Source organism: Vulpes lagopus, chromosome 6 (genome assembly GCF_018345385.1).
Source record: "Vulpes lagopus strain Blue_001 chromosome 6, ASM1834538v1, whole genome shotgun sequence".
In the NCBI taxonomy this organism is placed as follows: Eukaryota; Metazoa; Chordata; class Mammalia; order Carnivora; family Canidae; genus Vulpes; species Vulpes lagopus.
Window position 1 is genome coordinate 55,846,944 of NC_054829.1, and position 25,450 is coordinate 55,872,393.

Below are 25,450 nucleotides of genomic sequence, written 5' to 3' on the forward strand. Positions count from 1 at the left end.
GCAACTGAATATTACATATTATTTCTAAGTAGAACATTTTGTTCAAGAGAAAAGCCTGTCTTATAATTGAAGTTGATAGATATCCTGAATGCTAAAAGGATTCCAGAATTGACTGCCCAGTGGACATCAAAAGTTTGAGAACTAGCCATCTGTTCATTGATTAAATCACTTTCCTGCCATAGGTTGATTTATGGACACTGATGTCCAGCTATCCTACAGAGCTATATCTGAATCAGGTGACCATACTCTAATTGGCCCTGAACAAATGCTATATTTCTGATCAGCTCATTCATCTCATTAGTTTCAGATTAAAGTGGTTTTCAAACTGAGGAATCACGCTGCCAATAAATGTCACAGTAGCTTGACAAAAGAAAAATTTAATTTGCTGGAATGTATTTCCCTTATTAATACAAAAGAGAGTTACACTTTCAAGATAAATTATTTTCTTATAAGATAGCTTTCAGTGAAAATTTGGGACAGTAGTGCATTTCCCAAGAAAACAATCACAGGCCAATAGATGTAAGCAAGGACAACAAGATAGTTACCACTAAATGAAGTCTGTATTTATGTGGCCTAATTATGGAAGTCATTTAGAGTAATAAAACACACTACTGATCATCATCACTAGTTTACTAAGCATCAGGATTACAGGTATATTTTTCTGCTGAAAACATCAATTTTTTTTAAAAAACATCAATTTTAAAATTCCACAGTGACAATTTAAAAAATATGCCCCTCTTATGATAGAGTTATGTAAAGTCAAAAACACAATTTATTGAAGCACATAAGTCCAAGATACCTTACTTAACATAAGCAAGACCTTCAAATCATTCACTGAGACAAAATTATCTACTTCTATAAATCAGCTTTATTATATTTAGGCAGTAGCATAATATTTTAGTACTTCTAAGAGGATATTTTATGCAAATAAGAATTGACAGTTTTAATTAAACCAAAATTAAAGTAGCATTTGGGCCTAAAATAATAAGCATATTTTGGTGGTTTTTAAAATCTGTTGTCTTTTTATGTTATGGATGGCCAATATTTGCAACTGTATGCTTTCTGGGTACTCAATAAAAAAAGAATGATTTCAATTTGTTACACATCATGTTCCTTTTAAGAGTGATAGTCACTGAGTCATTGTAATAAATTCAGATGATCATAAATTTCTTCCAGGAATTCTATTTCTTCTATACTGTGGTTTACTTGGAAACTATTTTATAATACAGTACTAATCAATATATCCCATTGTATAAAGAATCAACTACAGAACCCCAATTCCCAAGATCTAATTATTAAGTACATAAAACAAATTTACCAATAAATATACTTGGAAAGCTGCTTGAGAAAAGTACTTTTAATACCGTAAAAAGGACTTAAATTACTATGGGGCACAGAGAAGTATAATGTGGCCTGCGTATAGACTTCTGTGAGTCCATTTGAGATGTACATAGTTTTTACAACGGCTTTCAAAGTGTTATCTGCAACAAGGATCCCTTTTAATCTAAGAGAAATGTAAAATCAGACAACAGCAATATTCTTACACCATGTACAATGCAAACAGCATGTACAGACAGAGGTGCTATGCACAGCACATTCTATCAGTTTGGTGAATATGAAGTCAGAAATTTGAGTAAGCATTCTTAGCCAAACAACTGCCAAGGGCAAAAATGCCATTCCATCTATTATGCTCCCTCTTCCCTTGGCTTTGGGGATACCTAACTCTGATTTGCTTTTTATCTAATTCAAGCTCACCTGAAAGGTATAAAAAAATCCACCTGTATAAAGCACTATGTTAGCCTCCTAGGAAAACTCAAAGAAATATAAAGTGTAAGGGTGCCTGGGTGGCTCGGTAGATTGAGATGCTGACTCTTGATTTTGGCTCATGATCTCAGGATCCTGGGATCAAGCTACATCCTGGTGTCAGGCTCCTTGCTCAGTGGGGAATCTGCTTCAGGATTATCTCTACCTCTGCCCCTTCCCCCACTCTTTCTCAAATAAATAAACAAACAAACAAACAAACAAACAATCTTTAAAAATAATAATAAAAGAAATATCAATTGTAGTCCCTGAATTCATAATAGAGAGATTTCACTTCCAGCTCCATTTCTGAGGGAAGATTTCATGTGTAAAGAATTAGTAAGACATTTACTCTTTAAAAGTTCCAGCCTCTGGACCATAAGTTCTCAAATGGCTGCACAAATGAATCATGTGGAGAGTTCCAATAACTACTGAGGCCTAGTCCCTATGCCCAGAAATCCTAACTAATTAATGAAGGGGGTTGGGGAACCTTTAAAAGTTATTTTACTATTCACTCAGCTTTAAAAACAATTGCTCTATGTCCTTCCTTTATTTCAGTGGTTCTCAACCATGGATGATTTTGTTTCCCCCTTGGGGTACATTAGGCAATGCCTGGAGACATTTTTGATTGTCACAACTGGGAGAGTGCTACTTGCATCCATTGAGAGACCAGGAATGCTGACAAACACCCTATAATGCACAAGAGAGCCCCCACAAAGAATTATCAAATCAAAAATATCTAGTGCCATGGCTGAGAAATCCAATTCATTCATTCAAGAAATATGAGCCAAAGAATCAAACTCTATGCCAGAAAGGGCTAGGATCTAAGAACTAAGAAATGAAGGACTCAGTCTATGTCCTTCAGAATTATCATCCCAAGCAAGGTCAATGAACCAAACCTAAAACAACAGTACAATGTGAGAACTGGGCTAGAGTTAACTACAAGGGAATATATGTAAAACAATAGAAGTAACACCTATGCTGCCAGGAGGGAGGAAGGAGGCTTCCATAAAAAGAGGGCATTCTCCACCACCATCAGCTGCTGTCAGTGGCTGATAGTGGCTAGACTCAAATATTCTGGGTTCAAATTCAGACTTCATCACACAAACTAGCTGTATCTTTGGATAAGTTACAGAATCCTGCTATGCCTCAGTTTTCTTATCCATAAAATCCAAAAAATAGTACTTATGTCAAAATGGGAATTGAATGAGTTACTTACTATACATAAAGAACTTAGAACAATGCCCAATATATAGTGGGTACTTAATACTTTATCATGGTTGTGGTTATTTTTGTTGAAGTTTAGAAGTCAGTCAAGTACAGAAGGTAACTCCAGGCAAAGAGAATATTGGGTGCACAATCAAAGGAAACAATGACATATCATTTTTGGAGAACTATGCAAAGTTCACTGCTGCCAGGCATAATGATTAATTTGGGGCTTACCTAAGTACTCAAGATGGAGAGGTAGGCAAGTGTAGTGAACTAGAGGCAAAAACTCCAGTTTTTGTCCCTCCCTATACCCATACACTTTGCTATATGAATTTGTAGTTCCTTCCACTGGGAATCTATTCCTCTATTTCTTGTATCTGGGCTAAGTTTATAACTTACCTTGGCCAAAGTAAGCCAAGAGAAATAGCACCTGGGACCAAGCCTAGGATGCAAAAAGACTGAATTTCTACTCCTTCTTCTGGAATTTTGCTCAACAGCCAAAGAAAAGTTTAAAAAAATAGCTCTAGCAAAATAGCTCTAGCTAGCTTTCCAGGTAAGCAAACTCATAGTCTAAGCACTCACACCACCCAAGAGCCACCCACTGGGTGCTTGTCACCTAACCACAGATGCATGACATCTAGGTAAAGTAAGCTAAGCCTGAGCAAGTTCAGCAAAACACCTCCACTGACCTGTGGACTAGTAGAGAATACATACTTGTTGTTTTAAGTCACTGAATTTTGGGGTTGTATTTGCCACATTCTGATAGCAACAGATAAATGAAATATCCAGACACAGAAATATCTAGATTATAGGATATTGTTAGATGCCACAGCATCTGAATTTTTATTTTGAAGTCAATGAGGAATTACTGACTGACAGAAGGAGACATTTAGGAGGAGTTTAAAGAAAAACTATTCTGGCAGCAATGTGACAGAGGGATCAGAGTAGGGCACACCTGGAGATAAAAAGGGTTTGATGTCAGAGTTGACATTGCTTAGTCATTGCTAAATCATAGAATTAAGGGCTATGAAGAAGCTTAGTATTTAATAGAAAAAGTAGATTTTAAAAATTATGATCTATTAAATGTATTACTAGTATCCCCCCCCCCAAAAAAAAAATTCTAGGAAGCTATTACATTCTCTAAGACCATTTCATGCCCAATTAACCTTGCTTTCATTTTGATAGGATAACTAAAATGGTAAAAGAGTTGATAACATAGACCTAATATATTTTAATTCTAGAAGTCAGATGGGCTATCTTTTGGAGATGGTATGGAAACACTTCTTCAGTGAATGGGATGATAACTTCTAACTTCCATTTCAACTTTCCTTTCTAGGGTTCTATTGGGAAGAAGTAAAATATTTGGAACTGCAGTGTACTTATTTGTTTATCATAGCTTACCATCACTGCTGCCATCAAATTTAGAAGATAACCTTTGGTCTCTGGAACAAGCAGGACATGAATTTACATGAAACCAATGTAAAGCTTTATGTATCTCCATATAGAACAACTCTAAGATTTACAGATAAAATATCATTGACCACAGTTTACAGGAAAGTCAGATTATGTGATTCCCAAGGTTCTTAGTGAACAAATCAGAAAAGAAAACAGAACTAAGGTCTTCAGTGATTTTTCTCCCCATAAATACCCATGCCTACTTCTTGCTCCAATACTCTACTTGGCCATGAGATTCTTTTAGTTTTAGAAAATAACCACTTAGCCTTTACCTAAATTGTAATGAATGTTTTGTGAGCTCTTTCTATTCTTCAGACAGGTCTTTTTCCATTCCATCTCTATTTTACTGTGCTACCCAGGCCACTTCTCACTTTAATCTTAGATTTTCTCCCTTCTGTTTATAAGTTTCTCCTGCCTTTCTGCCACTAATGCTTGCTCAAAATGGGAATCTCCTCCTTTCCTATCCAATCCCCAAACCTAGCATTCAAAGTCAGTTTCTACATGGAACACAAACCTTAGCCATCTGAATGCCTTTAAAATTTCAGTATGCAATCAGAAATAATTTCTCCACACATTTGGTCTGTTTCAATGCTTCCAAAATGACTACAATAAATCTGTGAATCATGTCTAGAACATCTTTTTTTTCCAGATCATGATTTCTCTTATTACTTTCAAAGTCTTGGATAATTTACCACCCATCCCCTTCAAAGTACCTGTATCTCTCATGGTAGCAAGCAATACAATTGATACAAACAATACAGCACTCATTTTTTCCCATGAGGAATGGGTTCCCTTTATGTAGCTCCTCATGGATTAATCTTTTTTAAAGGGTGGAGGTCTTTTAATTTCTTTCTCAAAAGGAATAAAAATTTTAAAATTCAGATTACACTGTCCTCAAAGTGTTCACTACTGTGAATTATTATTCTCATTTTATAGCCTACAGAGTAATTAAAAATAAAATATAATTTTTGCAAGACCCAGAAATAGTCTTTAAGTTAGAATTATAGTAATCAACCTTATTCACAATTACTTGAGATCATGAAAAAGATAGGGATCTATAATATAAAGAAGATAGCTTAGTGCCTGCCTTTTTTCTTAAGTTTAATTTTTGTTTTGAAAGTAATAAATATTCTATATTCACAATACAGAGAAAAGGTAGGAAGGAGAATAAAGATCAAAAAGGCTAATGAAGGAATAACAAGATGGCAGCAGAGTCAGAGGACACTAGGCTTGTCTCTTCCCACAAACACATATTTGATAGATAACAATCAAATCATCCTTAAATGCCCTAGAAATAGACTTGGAGACTGACATTACAAACTCCACAACTAAAGGGAGAGAAAAGGCCACATCAAGGAAGGTAGGAATTATGGAGACATACTTTAGGGGAGAAATGGATCATGGGTACTGCAGAAGCAAGGGAGCTGTGGTCATGGAAAAGGGAGAGACAGAGACAGAATGAGAGAGAAAGAGAAGCACATTGAGAGGTTTCCCCAAAGTCATTTGTTTGGAAAACAAGAGGGGCTGAATTTCATTAATTCTTGCAACCAGCAGAGTTTCAAGCCTGGTGTTTTAAAGGTCAGTGGACTTGGCTGGAATGGAACCTAGAGGGCACTTCCTGGCTCCAGGAAAGACAACAAGCAAACAACCCTGGGGAAGACAACATGGAAACAGCAATTAAAGAATGCCTGGAAAACTGTGTGGAGGTTCCTCAAAGAGTTAAAAATAGACCTGCCCTACAACCCAGCAATTGCACTACTGGGGATTTACCCCAAAGATGCAGATGCAATGAAACGCCGGGACACCTGCACCCCGATGTTTTTTTTTCACCCCGATGTTTATAGCAGCAATGTCCACAATAGCCAAACTGTGGAAGGAGCCTCGGTGTCCATCGAAAGATGAATGGATAAAGAAGATGTGGTTTATGTATACAATGGAATATTCCTCAGCCATTAGAAACGACAAATACCCACCATGTGCTTCAACGTGGATGGAACTGGAGGGTATTATGCTGAGTGAAGTAAGTCAATCGGAGAAGGACAAACATTATATGTTCTCATTCATTTGGGGAATATAAATAATAGTGAAAGGGAATAGAAGGGAAGGGAGAAGAAATGGGTAGGAAATATCAGAAAGGGAGACAGAACATGAAGACTCCTAACTCTGGGAAACGAACTAGGGGTGGTGGAAGGGGAGGAGGGCGGGGGGTGGGGGTGACTGGGTGACGGGCACTGAGGGGGGCACTTGACGGGATGAGCACTGGGTGTTATTCTGTATGTTGGCAAATTGAACACCAATAAAAAATAAATTTATTATTAAAAAAAAAAAAAAAAAGAATGCCTGGGACACACAATGGAAGATCCCTGGGAGGCAAAACAGGATACAAACTGGCTTCATGGAATAATTTTGAATGTTCCCTCAATTCCATTATTGTAAGATTTTGATAAAGATGGTCATTGGTTTTTTTGTTTGTTTGTTTTGTTTTTGTTTTTGTTTTTGTTTTGTCTGTTTTTGTTGTTGTTGCTGTTTTAATGTAGAATTCACCAATGAAACCATATGGTCTTGGGCTTTTCTGTGCTGGGCAGTTTTTGATTCCTAATTCAAATTTCATTCTTATTGGTCTAAGAATATTTCCTACTTCTTGGATTCAATATCCATGAGTCAATCTTGATAATTTTCCTAATTTACCTGATTTGTTAGTAGATAATTGTTTATGGCAATCTGTCATTATACTATGGATTTCTGTGATTATCTGCTATATTATTTTCTCTCCCATTTCTCATTGTGCTTTTTGAGTCTTTTTTTCTTAATGTAGTTAAAACATTGCCAGTTTTATTTTTGGAAAAATAGGTCATTACTTCCAATGTTATTTTATTATGTATTCTGGTCTCTATTTCTGATTTTTCTTTTGTTATATATTTACTAAATTTCAGCTAATCTTTTTTTCTATTTCTAGTTCCTTATGTTGTAATGTTAAGAAAAAAGTTCAGGGATGCCTGGGTGGCTGAGCTGTTGAGCGCCTGCCTTTGGCTCTGGGAGTGATCCTGGTGTCCCCACATCGGACTCCCTACATGGAACCTGCTTCTCCCTCTGCCTATGTCTCTGCCTCTCTCTCTGTGTTTCCCATGAAAATAAATATTTTTTTAAAAGTTCAAATAAACAACTTAATACAAGCATTCATGTCACAAATTCTACTCTAACATTGGCTTTTGCTGTATTCCACAGATTTGGAATATTGTTTTCTTTTTGTTTTGAGACATATTTTGATTTCCCTTTTGATTTCTAATTTGGCCCACTGCTTATACAGTAGTGTGTTTAATATTTACATATTTAATATATAATAATTACATCATAGATTTTCCAGCTTTTTTATTGTTGTCTTTAGTTTTGTACCATTGTGGCTGGAAAATCTACTTGGTAGCATTTCAGTCTTCTTAAATTTGCAATATTTATGTTATGTCTCTTTTTATGTATTTGTGAATTAACCAGGGATTCTTCCATGTATACTTGAACAAAATGTGTATTCTATTTCTCTTAGAATATATTTATATATGTCTTTTAGAAAACCATGTATTCTGAAGTATGAGTCAACTAAAAAAAAATGTTCTTGTTAAAAAACTACTTTAGGGATGCCTGGGTGGCTCAGTGAGTTAAGTGTCTGCCTTTGGGTCAGGTCATGATCTTGGGGTCCTAGGATTGAGCCCCATATCGGGCTTCCTATTCAGCAGAGTCTGAGAGTCAGTCTCCCTCTTCTTCTCCCTTCTCCCCCCCTGCCCCTCCACTCTTGTTCTCTCAAAATCTAAAAGATAAACAATTTAAACTGAAGTTACTCGTTTAAAATAAAACATCAGAGTAGGGGAGTTGGTAGGGGGATAGGGAAAAAGGTGAAGGGGATTAAAAGTACACTCATAATGAGCACTGAGTAATGAAATATAGAATTGTTTGATTACTATATGTACACCTGAAACCAATGTAACACTGAGTTTACTGGAATTAGAGTAAAAACTTAATTTAAAAATGGCTAATGACAACTACTAACATATTACTACTACAGTTGATCCTAGGATTTAGGGGTGCCAATCCCTGTGCCAAAAATCTGTATACAACTTTTGACCCCCCAAAAAACTTAAATACTCCTAGCCTACTGTGAACCAGAAGCCTTATTGATAACAGTTAACCCACATTTTGTATGTTTATTATATTCTGTATTCTTACAATAAAGCAACCTAGAGAAAAAATGTGAAGAAAATTGTTAAAGAAAATACATTAACAGTATTGTTTTAAAAAAAAAAAATCCATTTGTAGGTGGTATACCTGGCTATCCCCCAGATCTAGCTCTTTCTTCAACTGTGTGGAGATACAGCAGACCCATGGATACCCCTTCCTCTAGCCTCCAGTCACCTTCCAACCTCTTTTCTAGTCACAACTCTAGGAACCATCTTCCAGTCATCCTTTGTCTCTGGGACCAGCCGGCACCACTTTTTCAGCTCAGCTTCTTATTGCCAAATTAACCATGAGTTCCCAAATTAGTTAAAATTATTCTAGCTAGGTGGAGGCTGTTAACCACCTAGTCACAACTTGCATCTACGGGCCTCCTACACCTACCTCTCTGGCTTCTATTTCAACTGCAATGATGTGGCTCTTAAGGACACAGGCCACTTCTTCCAAGACTTGGCCAAGGAGTGGCTGAGGGTGCCAAGCATCTATAAGATATAAAAACAATGCTGTGGCCATGCCCTCTTCCAGGGCTTACAGAAGCTATCCCAAGATGAATGGTGGAAAACTGTGGACACCATGGAAACCACCATGGTCCTGGAGAAGAACCTGAACCAAGCCCTTTTTTGATTTGTATACCCTGGGTTTGCCCATAAAGACCCCCATCTCTGACTTTCTCAGTAATGACTTCTTGGGTAAGGAGGTAAAATTTGTCAAGAAGGCAACTACCTGAGTAACCTCCCCAGGCTATCTGACCACCCCCCTCCCTCTGCCAGGCTAGCTGACCAGGACCTCACCATCCCCACCCCCACCCCCGGCTAGCTAACCACAATGTGACTTCCCCAGCACCTCCAACCCTCCTTCTACCCAGGTTGGGCTGAACAAGTATCTCTTCTAAAGGTATATCCTCAAGCACAACTAGGTGCCTCCAGAGCCCAGCAATCACTAAGGGGCTCCCTCTAGCATCCCCCTGGTGCCAGGGCTTCTCTGCCTGAGTGCCTACAGCTGCTAGGAAGTTGTTGTTGTTATTGTTGTTGTTGTTGTTGTTGTTTTTAACTACCTTGGAGCCCTTTCCCAAATGGAAACAATAAAGCTTTCTTTTTGGGGGGTGGGGTGGGGAAGGCATGTGTAGGTGAACCTGTGCAGTTCAAATCTGTGGATCAACTGTAATCATTTTTCTAGTCTTTTATCAATACATTTGCATAATTGATTGTACTTTATATCTAGAACCTTTTACTAGAACATTTTACTAAGAATTATAGAATAAGTATTACACCATTTTGAGTATGACTTTATGATAATATAATATTTACAGTGTTCTAGATTTTATACTAAGAGATTCACAAAGTGGTTATTTTGATCACATCCACATTTTAAGGTAATCATCCTAATTTTTAAAAATGTAAGGTAATTGTCCTAATTTTATAAGTAAAGAAACTGGCATCCTGCTGTTTTTAAAATATTTTGTAAAAGTATTAATTAGTGTGCTTACTAGAAATACAAATTAACATACCTCTAGTCAGAGCTTCTGAATCAAAATCTCAAAATATACAAATTCAGTCAGCACCCCAAGTGATTTTTCTGCTCTACTGAAAAGTGAGCACATTGCCTCTTTGTAATACTGCTAGATTTGCCTCATCTGGCTATAACCAATAACATATTTACATCATTCATTTTCTGAGTCACTTATATTGAACCATGCATAGGGGTATTAGAGCAAGTCTAATGCAGGATTAGGTTAGGGAGATCTTCTAAAGGCAGCCATGGGGGAGAAAATGAATTCATTTACTGCTTCCACCTGAGGTATTTATAAGGCAGTGAAACCCTACAGCATTCTTCCTATTATAGCCTCTATTATAATGTCTTTTTTTTTTTTAAGATTTTATTAATTTATTCATGAGAGACACAGAGAGAGGCAGAGACACAGGCAGAGGGAGAAACAGGCTCCATGCAGGGAGCCTGATATGGAACTCAGTCCGGGGACTCCGGGATCATGCCCTGAGCCAAAGGCAGATGCTCAACTGCTGAGACACCCAGGCATCCCTATTATAATACCTTTTATCTCAGCTTCCAAAACAATTTCAAGTTCAGTTGGCTTCCACCTAAGTGCTTTAATTTTTTCTTGTTGGTACAGCTGCCTGTTTTATTTTCATCTTCAGACTTCTCACCAGTCTTTTCACTCACATCTGAATTTCTCAGAAAAGAGGTTATTTCTTTTAGAGATTTAGTAGTTCATGTTTCTGTCCATGACAACATGTTCCTTCTGGAGGTCACCCAGACATACCCCATACTCCAGTATATGCTACACTGTCCATATATTGTACAGGTGGAGTCTGTATGTCTGAAATTGATTCTATTTTGTAATACATACCATCTGAAAGGAGATGGCACACTTAGTTTAGCACACAAAGTAAGTTAGAGGTTTTAATAGATCAAATTCAGACTAATGCCCAATAAATCTCATGATAAAATTGAGGCACTGATTTCAGCTCAGTTTGGAGGTTACTGCCAATTTAATTTACCAAAACACAGCAGGCTATTTCAACTCTTTACACTTTCCTTTTTTCTGTAAGGTTAAGCATGTAATTTCTAAGGACACAACCGAAAGCTTATGATACAGTGCATCAACACTGACAATCAAAGTAATTTATTTTCTGAGCCCTCAAATGGGTATAAAAGTCCATTATCTACCTGTACTATCAGGAAGCCTGAGGACAATATGATTCTCATTTCTTGGTATGGATATATGGATTTATTAACAGTTATAAGATATCCTCACAGTCTTGTAGCTCAAATATTTTGCTGTAGTAATAATAGGTCTCACTTAGATTTCACCTAAGATATAATGAGTGTTTCCAACATGGAAGATAAATTTGTTTTATTCATCTACTTTTTGGCTGAGAAAGATTTTCTTCCATTATGTTTTTAATCCATGCTTCTATCATATTATTTCTAAAACAGGAATATTATTTAATTCTAGAAAGTTTTTTTTCTCTGCCATACATATGTATCATATTTTAGCTGTACTATAGCTGACAAATATACTTGCAAAAACACTGCTCCTTTTATACCTCTAATGTTAAAAATTAGAAGTGCTATAATACAAGCATTACAATTTCAAAATAGTTATCAAGTAATTGAGAAGCTTGGACTTGGAAGCAAGTCTACTAGGAGTTCATTTAAGTAATGCTAGATAAATATAAGATTTACTATTACTTTTCAGTATGTTAAAGTTTCTAAATTAAATGGCTTAATGGCCACTTAGTTTATCAAACACAACAATTTGACATTTTCATCAAAATCTGTAATTTATGATCTAGCTAAGTTTGATAAAATAATTTATTCTATAATACATAGTTATCTATTCAAAAGGAGGTAATTTACTGTAAGGTGAATTTTTAATTCCTGCTGAGAAAATCTAAGTAATAAATGCCCTTACAAATATTGTCAGACTTGATATATATAGTTATGAGCTTGGCAGTAAAACAAATTAGCAGTCTCTCAGTTCACATCTGCTAACAAGGAGTTTATAGTTCTCAATTTATTTTGCTTTCAAAAAGGAATAACTTATGAGAGACTATATTTACATCCCTATAATTCTTACTTTTCTCTGGCACATAGAGTTATGTAATAGAATGTAGTTCTTTAAAGCTAAAGACAAAACTAGACAACCAATTCAGTATCCAAAGAGTAATTTAAGGTCCTAAATTTTTACTAGAATAAAACAAATATTCTTCACAACAAATAGGAAAACTAATGATAATAAGCTTAAGTTGACATTTTGTAATAGTCTGTCCTTGTGTTGGACCCTGGCTCACCGGTGCCAACGTGTCCCGGCGGACGCCCCAGAGACTCAGACCCCAGACAGGCAGATGCAATTAGCAAGAGGGTTTATTGGACGTTTGCGCAAAGGGGCTCTCCGCCTTCGAAGAGGAAGAGAGCCCCGATTAGCAATTACAGGTATCTTTTAAAGGTAAAAGGAAAAAAAACGCTTAAAGACAAAAGAACCGCGGGAGTCGCATAGCATCCAGGTTGATTTCTCAGAAGGTCAACATGAACCTATTCAGGGACATTCCAATCAGGGTGTGGGGGGAAATGGTTTTCTTATCACAAACAGAATGCTTTTTGTTGCTAAAACTTCAGGAAGGCACCTGGATGGGCTGCCTCTGGATTAGGGCTGATCCTACTTACAGGGGGGGTTTCTTCACTTGGTAAACTAAGGCAGCATTTTTGGAATTCAATTTGCAAAAAAAATAAATAAATAAACACACCTAGTTTTGTGAGGCATTAATGGCAATGCTAAATAACATAATAAGATAACCACAGCATACTTTACAGTGGTAAAATATTTAGAGAACACTATATGCTATATCCCACACTCAGAATATTAGATTACTAGGGCTCTGAAAGAACTGTAATACTTATTAAACTTATAATAAGAACAAATCTTATAATAAGAACAAATTATTACTTACTTAATAAAACTTATTGAACTCAATATTTTCTAAACTCATAAGTAGAGCTACTTGTTTTGTCACATATTCAGTAATAACCTGAGTAAAGTTATCCATTAAGCAATCTTTTAAAAAATCTGACTTGGGGGTGCCTGTATGGCTCAGTTGGTTAAGTATCTGCTTTCGGCTTGGGTAATAATCCCAGGGTCCTGGGATCAAGTCCTGCATCGGGCTCCCTGCTCAGCAGAGTCTGCTTCTCCCTCTTCCTCTACCTGCCACTCTGCTTACTTGTGCACATGCTCCCTCTATCAAATAAATAACTTTAAAATACATTTTAAAAATATGACCTAAAGGTTACAGTAATTGGCACACTCAAACTGGACAATTGAGGAGAGTGAGTTTAACAAAGGGACTAATTACAAAGGTGTGGATAAGGTTAAGGAAATAAGAGATGCTGAATTTTCCAGGGTCTAGCAATATCATAGGACCATTACCACCCATAGGCCTGAAGGGACACAGGGAAGGAGCAGAGACTAGAACCTAGGGCAGGTTGCTATCATGTGGAGCTGTGGCCTTTGGTAGAAGGATCTAACCAATACAATATGACATAGCAAAAGGAAGCTAGATACTCTTTTCTCTTTCTGTGATCACCTATCCTTAGTCCCCTTGGCCAAACTCAACCAAAGCCAGAGAGTAAGAGACCACATTAATTCTGTCTATAAAGTTCAACTTCCTAAGACACAGAGCAGGATATAAAAGGATAAATAACAGATCTGGATGGGCAAATATCCAGCACAGTAATACTATATCTGAGATCTATTTAGCATATTTTTCCTCCTAAATATAATATATTAGTTTATTTTTTCCAAAAGATTATGTTGTTGAAACATTTGCCTATCAATATTTACTAGTCTTCTACTACAACAGTAAACAAAGACAAGCTCCCAAAGGAGCTGACAGCCAAGAAGGCATGAGAGAAACTATGTAAACTGAAATGCAATTTGATTAGGGCTATAATAGAAGTATGATTAAATTGCTGTAAGTTTACAGGGGGAAAAAAAAGTAACTAACTCTGGTTAAGAAAGCCAAAAAGTCACTAGAGAGGAAGTGATATTTGTTTGAACAGAGTCATGAAGCATGAATAGAAGATTTTCCAGGCAGGGTGGCTGGGAAAGTCAGGGAATGCATTTCTAATGGAAGGGACAATAGGTAAAGGCAGGGATGTGTGAAAAGGAAGGCATATTTTGTGCAGGGCTTGGTAAGAGGTTCTGAATTGTTGATTATGAAGGGCATACTATGGAGCTGTGGTTTGTAAAAATAGAAGCACTGATTAGGTGCTTGTCATAATTCTAGGACTCTGGGATTTGTTCTATACTTAAGAATTGTTTTCAGTGTCATTATAAGTAAGAAATTAGAGATTGGTAACCATGAGGGCTACAGATGGGGTGATAATGGCTCTGAACCCCCATTCAAATCTATATATACTTATTCCATCCTTCTGAGGCTATGATACTACTTTGATACTATAAAGAACAACTTTTTTGTTTTCGACTATGATTGCAACATGATCAATTCAGTGTAATTTTAGTATGTGCTATCTGAAATTGTGGTTGTTCCAACAGTATAAGAGAACCTACTAGAAAAGAACATCCCAAATAGTTGTTAGCAGGCTCACTTTCTGATAAATATCACTGTGGTTGTGCTAGATAATAACTGGCAAGAGCAAACTATACAAATTTTGCCTATGTGGTTCACATAAGTCCTGAGTGCCAATTTTCATAGAAACTTAAATTAATCCTTCCTCCACTGCCTTGTCCAATTAACTGTTCTCCAATTAACTTCAAAACAAAATAAGATTTCCAATAAAAGACTTCAGGGCACAACCTAACTTTGGGTGGCATTTACAAATTACTTCCCCTTCCCTGCTTGATTATGATCAGATCAAACCGTAAATGAACCATTCTGAATTATTGAATGTAATGAACCAAAGAAATAGAAATGTGCCTGTGGGGATAAAAGTTCATTCTCCTGAGGTCTTTCTATATTACTGTCCTGTGTGATGTTTCTCAGATCAATGCCTAAAAGAAAATCTGAAAAAATAGCAGCAAATGCTTTAGTTCTTTGTCTGAAATATGTTTTTTTCCTTAGGCTCCTGTTCATCTCTGTCTTGGCCATCAAACAGACTGAAATGCTTCTTGATAATCAAAATTGAGAAATGTATACGAGGAGTATCTGGGTGGCTCAATAGTTGAGCATCAGCCTTCAGCTCAGGTTAGGATCTCCAGGTCTTGGGATCAAGTCCCTCATCTGGCTCCCTGTAGGGAGCCTGCTTCTCCCTCTGTCTATTTCTCTCTCTCTCTCTGTCTCTCTCTCTCTCACGAGTAAATAAATAAAATCTTTAAAAAAAAAAGAGAGAGAGAGAAAGAAATGTATACCAGAGCACCTTTGACACTTAAAGGCTATTTGCGTTATGGCTTTGTTTGCTTAGAAGAGATAATTTTTGCCTAAAAAGCCCTTTTCCAATCCCCATTTCTACCTCAAATCCCCATAGTAAAATCATTTTCTTCATTCTTGGTTTAGGTATTACCTATTCTCCTAGCCCTGTCACCCTCTCCCAACCTGTCTATCTTTATATTTACCTCAGAGCACTTAACATATCAATGCAACAATTATTTACCCATATTCTCACTCCCTTCTGAGACTGTGACTCCTTAATCTCAGGAACTATTTCTAATATAGCTCAGTAATCACAGAAAGCAGTAAATGAGTATATGATAAATTGAAGGGACCTTTATCATAAATAGCAACTATTGAAATAATATGCAACTTATTTTTCTAGTCCTAATCATACTGCCAAATTCTTACCCCAAGAAATCAATCAAGAGTAGCACCACTGAAAGAGAACTAGAGTATGAAGCTGAGTTGTCCTAAATCATAATGTTTCATATTGGAATAAATTTCACCTCAACTCAAAACTAGTATCTACATATTGGACCCCAAATTCTCCTCCAGATAGACTTTTAGCTTGCCTTCCATTTCAACTGTGGTTCTCATTTTGGCTGCCACATCTCCCTGAACCTTAGAAGTACCTGTACAACCCTAGAGCTCAAAGATCTTTACTTATTTTTAAAACTTAGAACTACCAGTTGGAAGTAAACCAGCTATAGTAAAAACATCTGGACAAAATACAGAAAGGCAATTACCTAAAAACTAAAAGGCCGTAAACAGACTGGAAAAAGATAGTCAAAACTTGAAGTGACCAGTAGCTTCCTGGAGTTCTGCCCCCTTCCTTGCTTTATCTGTTACAGATTGAATTGTGTCCCTCCAAAAAATATGTTGGGACCCTAACCTCTAGTACTTAAATGTGACCTTATTTGGATATAGTGTCCTTCCAGGGATAATCAAGTTACAATGAGGTCATTAGGGTGGTCCCTAATCCAATAGGCCAATATCCTCATAAAAGGAGAAAATTTGATCACAGAGACATGCACACAGGAAGAATGCCATGTGAAGATTGGAATTATACTGCCACAACCAAGGAGCTACCAGAGGCTAGGAGAGAGACCTAGAACAGATCACTCCCTAGTGCCAGGAGGAGTATGGCCCTGACAACACCTTGATCTCAGAGGTCTAGCCTTCAGACAAATTTCTATTGTTTAGATCACTCATTTTATGGCAATTTGTTATGGCAGCCCTACAAACTAATATACCATCTTTTCTCTCCTGGCTTTGACCTGAGGATGGCCCCAGTTATGGAACTGTTCAGTGAGCACAGACAATAAAAACCCCAAAGAGAATTCTGTCTTCCTGGAAAGAGAACAAGGAAAAGTGAATCCTAGAAGCCAAAGAGTTTGTGTGAGTGGTGGGAGAGGATCCTGTGAAGTAGACAGATGGAGATGGGAATGCTCTAATTCTATAATCCAGCACAAGTTCTAGGCTCACCCCTGCAGTTACATGCACAATACAAACCCAGAGGGCAGCAAAGGTTATAAGAGCTGAATAATACAAAACATGATCCACTTGCTAAAATTAGCCATGAGTGGCATGCATTGAGTTTAATCAAAGCAACATAGTAAGGGCTCTGAAAATAAAGCTGATACTGGAAATCAAACCCACAGAAAGGGAGATAAAATGAATGCTCTAAACTTACTCTGCTTGTAGGTTGATTACCTCAAAATTTAAGATGGCTGAGGTAGGGAGGTAGGATTCAACATTATCTGGAGGACCAAGTAACACATGATGTGACATTCAAAACATAATAAAAAGTTACTCAATACATAGATATAACACAACAATTTGATCAACCCTTATTGGAAAAGACAATCAACTAATTACAATCCCAAAATGACCTAGATGTTGAAATCTTCAGTCCAATACTTTAAAAACAGCCATAACTGTGTTTATGAAATGTTACCAGGGAGAAATTTAGAACTTGATAAATGCATGAAAAGTAATGGAAATGCTAAACATTTGGACAATATTCTTCTTTTCTTAAGCTCTTTGAAAGATGAATTTTTGATGAAAACAAAATAAACATTTTCTGGTGGTTTCTCAGTGTATATAGCTATAATATGTGTGACAACTCTAAAACACAGGGAGAAGGATAAAGGGACCTATGTGATAACAAGCTTCTATTTTTTATTTAAATAAAATATTAATTCTGTATAGACTTTAAAAGGTTAGTTGTGTGTATTTTGTTTCCTAGTATAACTGATTAAAAATATGGAGCAATATAGCCAAAAGCATATAAATTAAAATGCTATACTGGAAATATGGAAATAATCCAAAAGGAGGAGAGAAAGGAAGAACAGGAAAATCTGAGGGAAGAAATATTAAAATGATGCTTCTAAAGTCCAGCCATATCAATAATTACATTAAATTGAAATGGTCTAAACATTCTAATTAAAAGATAGTGTTGAATGGATTAAAAACATATCCACTCCACAAAAAACTCACTTCAAATATGACATTAATAGACTAAAAGAAGGGAAATTGCTACACTAACAGATAAAACCTGGAATGATTATAGTAATAAAAATAGAGTTCAAAATAAAGGAATACAAAAGACTAGATGAAAAAAGTCCATTCATAAAGATATGATAGGATAAGACAAAAGACATAATTAGCTTAAATGTGTATTACCTAAAAAATGGGCTTCAAGATACATTTATAAAAAATGGATAGAAGTGACTGAAGAAATAAATTCACAAATACATGTAGAGAATCCAACAATCCTCTCAATAATGAATATAGCAAAAAGAAAAAAAGGATATAGGAGATTTTAGCAATGCTATTCACTAACTTTGCTATAATTAACATTAAAATTTTATAGAATGCTTCACCAAACAAGAGCTGAATACATATTCTTTCCAAGGGCACAAGAAACATTCATCAAGATAGATTATATAGCATAGGCTATAAAACAAATCTTAACAAATTTGAAGAATTAAAATCCTAGAAAAGGATGTTCTATAATATAATTAATTATTAATCTGAAAATCTTCAAAATAACACAACATTTAATAAAATCCAAACAAAAATCTCAGGTAAATTTTTTTTTAAGAAATTGACAAATCAAAAACTTACATAAAAAGGCAAAAACATTAGAATAGCCAAAAACCTCTGTAAGAGAACAAAGTTAGAGAATACATACTAATTCCATTCAAAATAACACAAGTCAAGATAGAGTCTCAATTAAAAACTATTTTGAACTAAATGAAAGTATGACATACTAAAATTCATGGGATATAGCCAAATCAGTGCTTAGAAGAATATTTATAGCATAAATTTTTAATTTAAAAACTTACTGTTGGGATGCCTGGGTGGCTCAGTGGTTGAGCATCTGTCTTTGGCTCAGGGCGTGATCCCAGAGCCTGGAATCAAATTCCGCATCCAGCTCTCCATGAGGAGCCTGCTTCTCCCTCTGCCTCTCTCTCTTTCTCTCTCTCTTTCTCTGTCTCTCATGAATAAATAAATGATTAAAAAATAAAAACTTATTGTAAAGCTACAATAATCAACACTGTCATATTGGCAAAAAGATATAAGTTTCAGTGTAACAGAATAGTATAGAAATTCACCCACAAAAGGAAGAAAAATTGAATTTTAACAGAAGCACAGAGTAATTCAATAGGAAAAATAACCTTTTCCAAAAACAGGGTGAGAATAAGTCTATAAATGCAAAAACCAAAAAAATGAAAACTTAAACCCATCCCTCATATCACATACAAAACAACTCAAAATGCATCATAAACCAAAATTTAAAACTGACAACTATGAAACTTCCAGAAAAACATAGCAGAAATTCTTTGTAATCTCATATTAGGTAAAGTGTTTTTAAATACATTAAAATGATTCATAAAAGAAAAAAAGATAATTTTAACTTCATCAAAACCACAAGGTTTGCTCTAAGACACTATCAAGAGAATGAACAGATAAGCCATGAAAGTGGGAGAAAATATTTGCAAATCACATCTGACAAAAGATGTAGAATGTAAGAACCTTCTAAACTCAATTACAAACAAAAAACTGGGCAAAATATTTGAATATATACTTCCATCAAAAAAATACAGATGGCAAATAAGTACATGAAAGAAGCTCAACATCATTAGTCATTAAGTAAATGCAAATTAAAACAAGATAAGACTACATACCGACTAGAAAGCTGAAAATTAAAACAACAGCAACAAAATGTTGGTGAGAATACAGAGTAACTAGAATACTCCTACATTTCCAGTGAAAATGAAGTGGTACATTCACTTTAGAAAATAGTTTGTCAATTTCCTATAAAGTTAAAATATAGTTATATATAACTTAACGACATGGTGATCACACTTCCAGGTATTTACCCAGGAGAAATTAAAACAGTAGTCACATCAAAACTTGTATGCAGAAGTGCATCACAAATTTTTAGAACTTCATGTTTTCCTGATGCCTCAACATACCCCAAAAAGGCTTGTGAGTACTCTACCCAGGCAACCAGGTACACCAAGATGATAAGGCTGGTCCTTGCTGTTATAAAAAAAAACTTATGCTCTACAATTTCATTTATAGGACATTCTAGACAAGGTAAAACTACACAGACAGAACATATCCCTGCTACTGGGAGCTGAGTTAGGAGGAAGTTTTGACTAAATTGGGGCAGCATGAGGAAATAATTTGGGGTAACAAGACTCCTGTATCTTGATGGTAGTTGTTAAGGAGTCAGTCTATTTGTTATAATTCGTAGAACTGTACACCAAAAAGAATTAAGTTTATTGTGTGTTTAGTTTAAAAAATATAAATTTTAAAAAATATTTTAAAGTTCAGATTTCCAGAGTTTTCTGTTGCTCTTAGAAATTGAGTAAAGTATGAAACTATTAGGATACCAACAATTGATTTCTATAAATATTTATGACCTAAGAGGACAAAAATATATTAAGACCCTTAAATAGGTTTTTATATATTACATTTTAATAGCAAGTAGTCTTTAGTGTGTATGTGTGTGTGTGTGTCTGTTTCTACTGTGTGTGTGTTTCTATTGTTCTTCCGTAACTTAACACCATTTGGTAAGATAAGTGGAAAATTCTAGACCTCCAAAACTCTTGTGTTCTTATTCAAAGACAATAACATAAAAAGGAACTACTGAGATATGATCTGTAAAAATATCTATGTTTGGGGATCCCTGGGTGGCGCAGCGGTTTGGCGCCTGCCTTTGGCCCAGGGCGCGATCCTGGAGACCTGGGATCGAATCCCACATCGGGCTCCCGGTGCATGGAGCCTGCTTCTCCCTCTGCCTACGTCTCTGCCTCTCTCTCTCTCTGTGTGACTATCATAAATAAATAAAAATTTAAAAAAAATATTTATGTTTGATCCCTGAAATGACAAAAATATAATTCATATATATATATAGTCCCTGTCCACAGCTCCTGGTTCACAGCTCCCAAAACCATTGGAATTTCCTGTGATAAGAGCAGTTACTGAGGTGACCTTTGGACCCCACTCAAAGGCAGAAACTGGTTGCCAGGAGAACACACAATGGGTTTATAGGGTTGGAACTTTCAGCCCTAGCCCCACCCCTAGAGAGGAGAGATGACTTGGACTTGATCCATCATGAGTGTGTATGGAAGCCTCCATAAAAAACAAAAGGAGGGCGTTCAGAGGGTTCCAGGTCGGTGCTCAGAGAGGTGCTGGGAGAGTGGTATGCCTAGAAAGGGCATGGAAGCTCCATATCCTTTCCCCATATCTTGCCTCACATATTCCTTCATCTGGCTGTTGATTCTTATCTTACTATGTCCTTTAATAATCTGGTATAGCAAAGTGTTTCCCCCAATTCTGTGAGTTGTTCTAGCAAATTAATCAAATCTGAGGAAGAGAATGTTGGAACGTCCAGTTTGTAACCAGTTGGTCAAAAGCACAGGTAACAACCTGTGGCTTGCAACTTCTGAGGTTGCAGGTAGAGGGAAGTCTTGTAGGACTGAGCACTTAGCCTGCAATCTAATGCTATCTCCTGATAGTGTCAGAATGTAGTTGAACTATCAGACCCCCAGCTGATGTTTGAGAATTTTTTTGTGTTGAGGAGGGAAACCCTCCCCACATTCAGGCTGGAATTAGGAGGAAGAATTTATAGAAGTCCTACTTTATTTCTGAAAGTTCTTTCTGCTTATCCCCATTCATTCGAAAGAATTTCCCAACTGTTAACTTTCTCTTTTCTCCTAATTAGTAATGTTTTAGCAAAAGCACTAAAAAGAGGAATGATGAGTTCTAATTACTTTAGGAAAGAGTCCATTTTCTCTCTTCTACCCTCCTTGACATGAGAAGGACAAAGTAAACAAACAGGTATGTAGACTCCTTGTACAAACAAAAACAAACTTATTTTAAGTCTTATTTTAAAGGTTAAAGGAAAACAACCAATGTTAATTTAAGGTATTAAGTTGTTTGCATTCAACTAAATAGGTTAGGTAAATAGTTGCAAAATGTTTTTTTTTTTTTTTTTAAGATTTTAAAAATTTATTTATTCGTGAGAGACACAGAGAGAGAGAGAGAGAGAGGCAGAGACACAGGCAGAGGGAGAAGCAGGCTCCATGCAGGGAGCCTGACTTGGAAACTTGATCCCAGGTCTCCAGGATCAGGCCCTGGGCTGAAGATGGTGCTAAACTGCTGAGCCACCCATGCTGCCCGCTAAGTGTTTACTACAATAATTGTTTACTATTATGTACTATAATGATCTTATTTGAATAAAAGTATCTCTATTGAGATAGCAAAATTAGGATAATAAATTCAGTTGTGATTCTGGCTCTGATGTTTCCTAGGTCTCTGGTACTTTGATATTGATCTGAAGAGCCTTAAATGTGTTGAGTGAATGTAAATAAGAGAATCACTTGCACTACCTGGGAGTTGAAATAAAAAAGTGTGTTCTATCACATACAGATGAAAAGAAGTTAGCAAATATCTCTTTGTTCATGCAGCAATAAGAATACTGTTATATGCAGAGCTTACAGTTTTTGACTTACTATAAAATTCCTCCATAATGGTAATAGTCCACATCATTCAACAGAAAATAGTCTATATAGTCGACATTTATTAAAAACTTTTTCCATCATTTGTATACAATGATAGTGGTTGATATATAAAATTAGGCTACTCGTACTCAGTAAAACCCTGACATATAGCTATAAATGGTGTCCAACAACAAAAACAAAAAACCCATAAAAGATAGGCCTCCATCATCACAAAGTTAATGAAATGAGAGACTTATATAAATCCATCTGTTCTGGCTGCAGTTTGGTACCTCTGATAATTTTCTGTTACAATTTAAGTATTAAAGGGGCTTCAAAGATGGAAACAGGGATTCCAAGAATATGGTAGTTTAGGGACCAAGGGAGTAAGGAGTGAATTACAACCTGAGCCAAAAAGAATGGGCCCAGAGAATACTAGGAGATGAACATAGGACCCTAACTTTTTTGCTACTTTTGAGGAAGAGGATTGCTGAATGCCTGAAGTTTCCCCACAGGATTTTATCCTCCTGTCCATGTTTCCCCAACAACCTCCCCACTTCCCACCACCTCTACATAACTTTAGCCTACTGCCTCTGCTGAGATTAGGAGCTAGACAAAGGATTGGTGCCAACTGCCAACTGTTGGTGATACTCAAATTCACATCATTACTGTGTTTTTCACATATTGCTCCAGTTGGAAGACTAAAAGAATGCAAGTTTTTGGAGACACAAATCTGATAATACATAATGCATAGAAGCTATTGTGGAGGTCTTAGACTTCCATGTAAGAATGCCAAATTTTAATCTAAGGAAAATCTACTGTGCTGTACTAAGCCCTAGAGAGTTCAAAATCTAGCAGAGGAAAAGATCCTCAAATAAGTACATATATATTTTATTGAATTACAATTGTGACAGTGCTAAAACAGCGTGTAATGCTTGGTTTTCATCCCCTGTCGCAAAGTGGATCTTTCTCATGTACAGTCAATCTAAACCTATAAAGCACAAGCAAGGAGGAGAAAATCCTATGGCTTCAGATATTTTCCAACACCTGTCTTATAAAAGCATAAATGTCCCATGGGTTCAATAGTAGGTATTTGAACACTCCTTCAAGGCTTACTTTTATTTGAGAGCAGATTGCTGCTGTTGAGCAACTAGAGTAGGCATATGAAAACAAACTCTCTAGCTCTTATGGACTCCTTCTAAGCTTATTCTTGGAAATGCTTCTCTGCCCCATATAAAATAAAAATGCAGTCTTCTGTTGCAAATAACTTTAGAAATATTGTATTACTCCAATCCTGTTAAGTCTGCTATGATCTAGTTTGAGAGTTCATCTAACCCCTAGACTCAAAAGTAGAAAGACCTGCTCCTAAAAAGAAAGAAAAAGAAAAAGAAAAAGAAAAAATCTGACAGGTGGGACTTCATTCGAGTTTCTGAAAGTGTGCCTGAAGCACATGAGCCCTGATACATCACAGAATATCAATACAGCCATTAAATCCAAGAGCTAAAAATTCCACATAGCAACACAGAAAAGGAATCTTCCTAGAGAATATAAGCTCCACAAATACAGGGCTTTGCTAAATTGCTCCCTGAGTTTTGCAAATAAGGCTCTCCGAACTCCAGAACTTTTTATCATCAGTGACTATCTGTCTTTTCCTTCAGGCATACCAACACACTGAGACAGTGTTACAGTCAACACATCTGTTCAACCAAGGCAAAGCAGCAATTCGGAGACATACCTAACTAAAGGAAACTGCATTTTTACGTAATTACTCATGATTTTGTAATGGTGTAAGTTTTAATATCTATCTTATAGATTTATATTGCTACATGGGGTGTCATTTTGAATTATTGATAGATTAATAAAACTGCAAGACCAGGTTTAAGTGGAAGGTTTATGAAAAGTGTTTATGACAGGATCAGTCAGGCTTCAGGCAGGATTAAACTTAAACCTTTTACGGTTTGGGATTGAATTGCTTAATGAACCAATCAGCATTTTATTTTCTGCCTTCAGCCATACATTTTTAAAAATGATTCTCAACCATTAATCATCAGTTTAGACTCCCACCAGTACTAAATGTAAACATGTGTGAATCCTAACCCCTCATGAAGGAAAAAAGATCTCAACCTTGTGTCTCAAAGGAAAAAAGATCTGAGAAAAATAGCCTAACTCTTCGAACATGTTCATGAGATTAGAAGTATCATTTTCTCTATGACAAACTTTTAGGACCAAAAATTCAAGTTTGGTCATGAGAATGTTCATATCCACAAAGATAAAATTTGAGTTGTTGCTAATTGCTCTCTTTAAGACAGATCAAAAGCAATTAGCAGGATATTCCCTAACTGGCACTTTTAGAAGTTCATTAACTCTTTCTGGCAACTGAAGTGTCCAAATGGTAGCATGGAAGAATACTTTTATTGCAAGTATTGGAGGACCTAACAAAAAAATAGTTCTTTTAAAAATAGCATATCAAGGAATTTATTAAACTCTAGAACCCAGAAGAGAGGGGGAGTAAGAATAGTTTTTAAAGATTTTTTAAAGAATAATACATGGGATATGAGAGAACTATAATATAACTTCTGATTGTCTGGATTTGAATAAACAATAGGATAAATAATGTTCTTTATTTTTTTTAGTAATGTTCTTTAAAATGAGTCCTCTGCCTACAGTCACAACAAAATTGTCTTATGTGAAAATGTTTAGCCTATACCATGGTTGACCAAAGCACTCCTTAAATATTTTATTTTTTTTTTTCCTTAAATATTTTAAATGCAATATATAGGAAGTCCTAATTCTCAAAAATTAAAATTTTAGAAATACAAAAACAATATCTTATAATCAATGGGA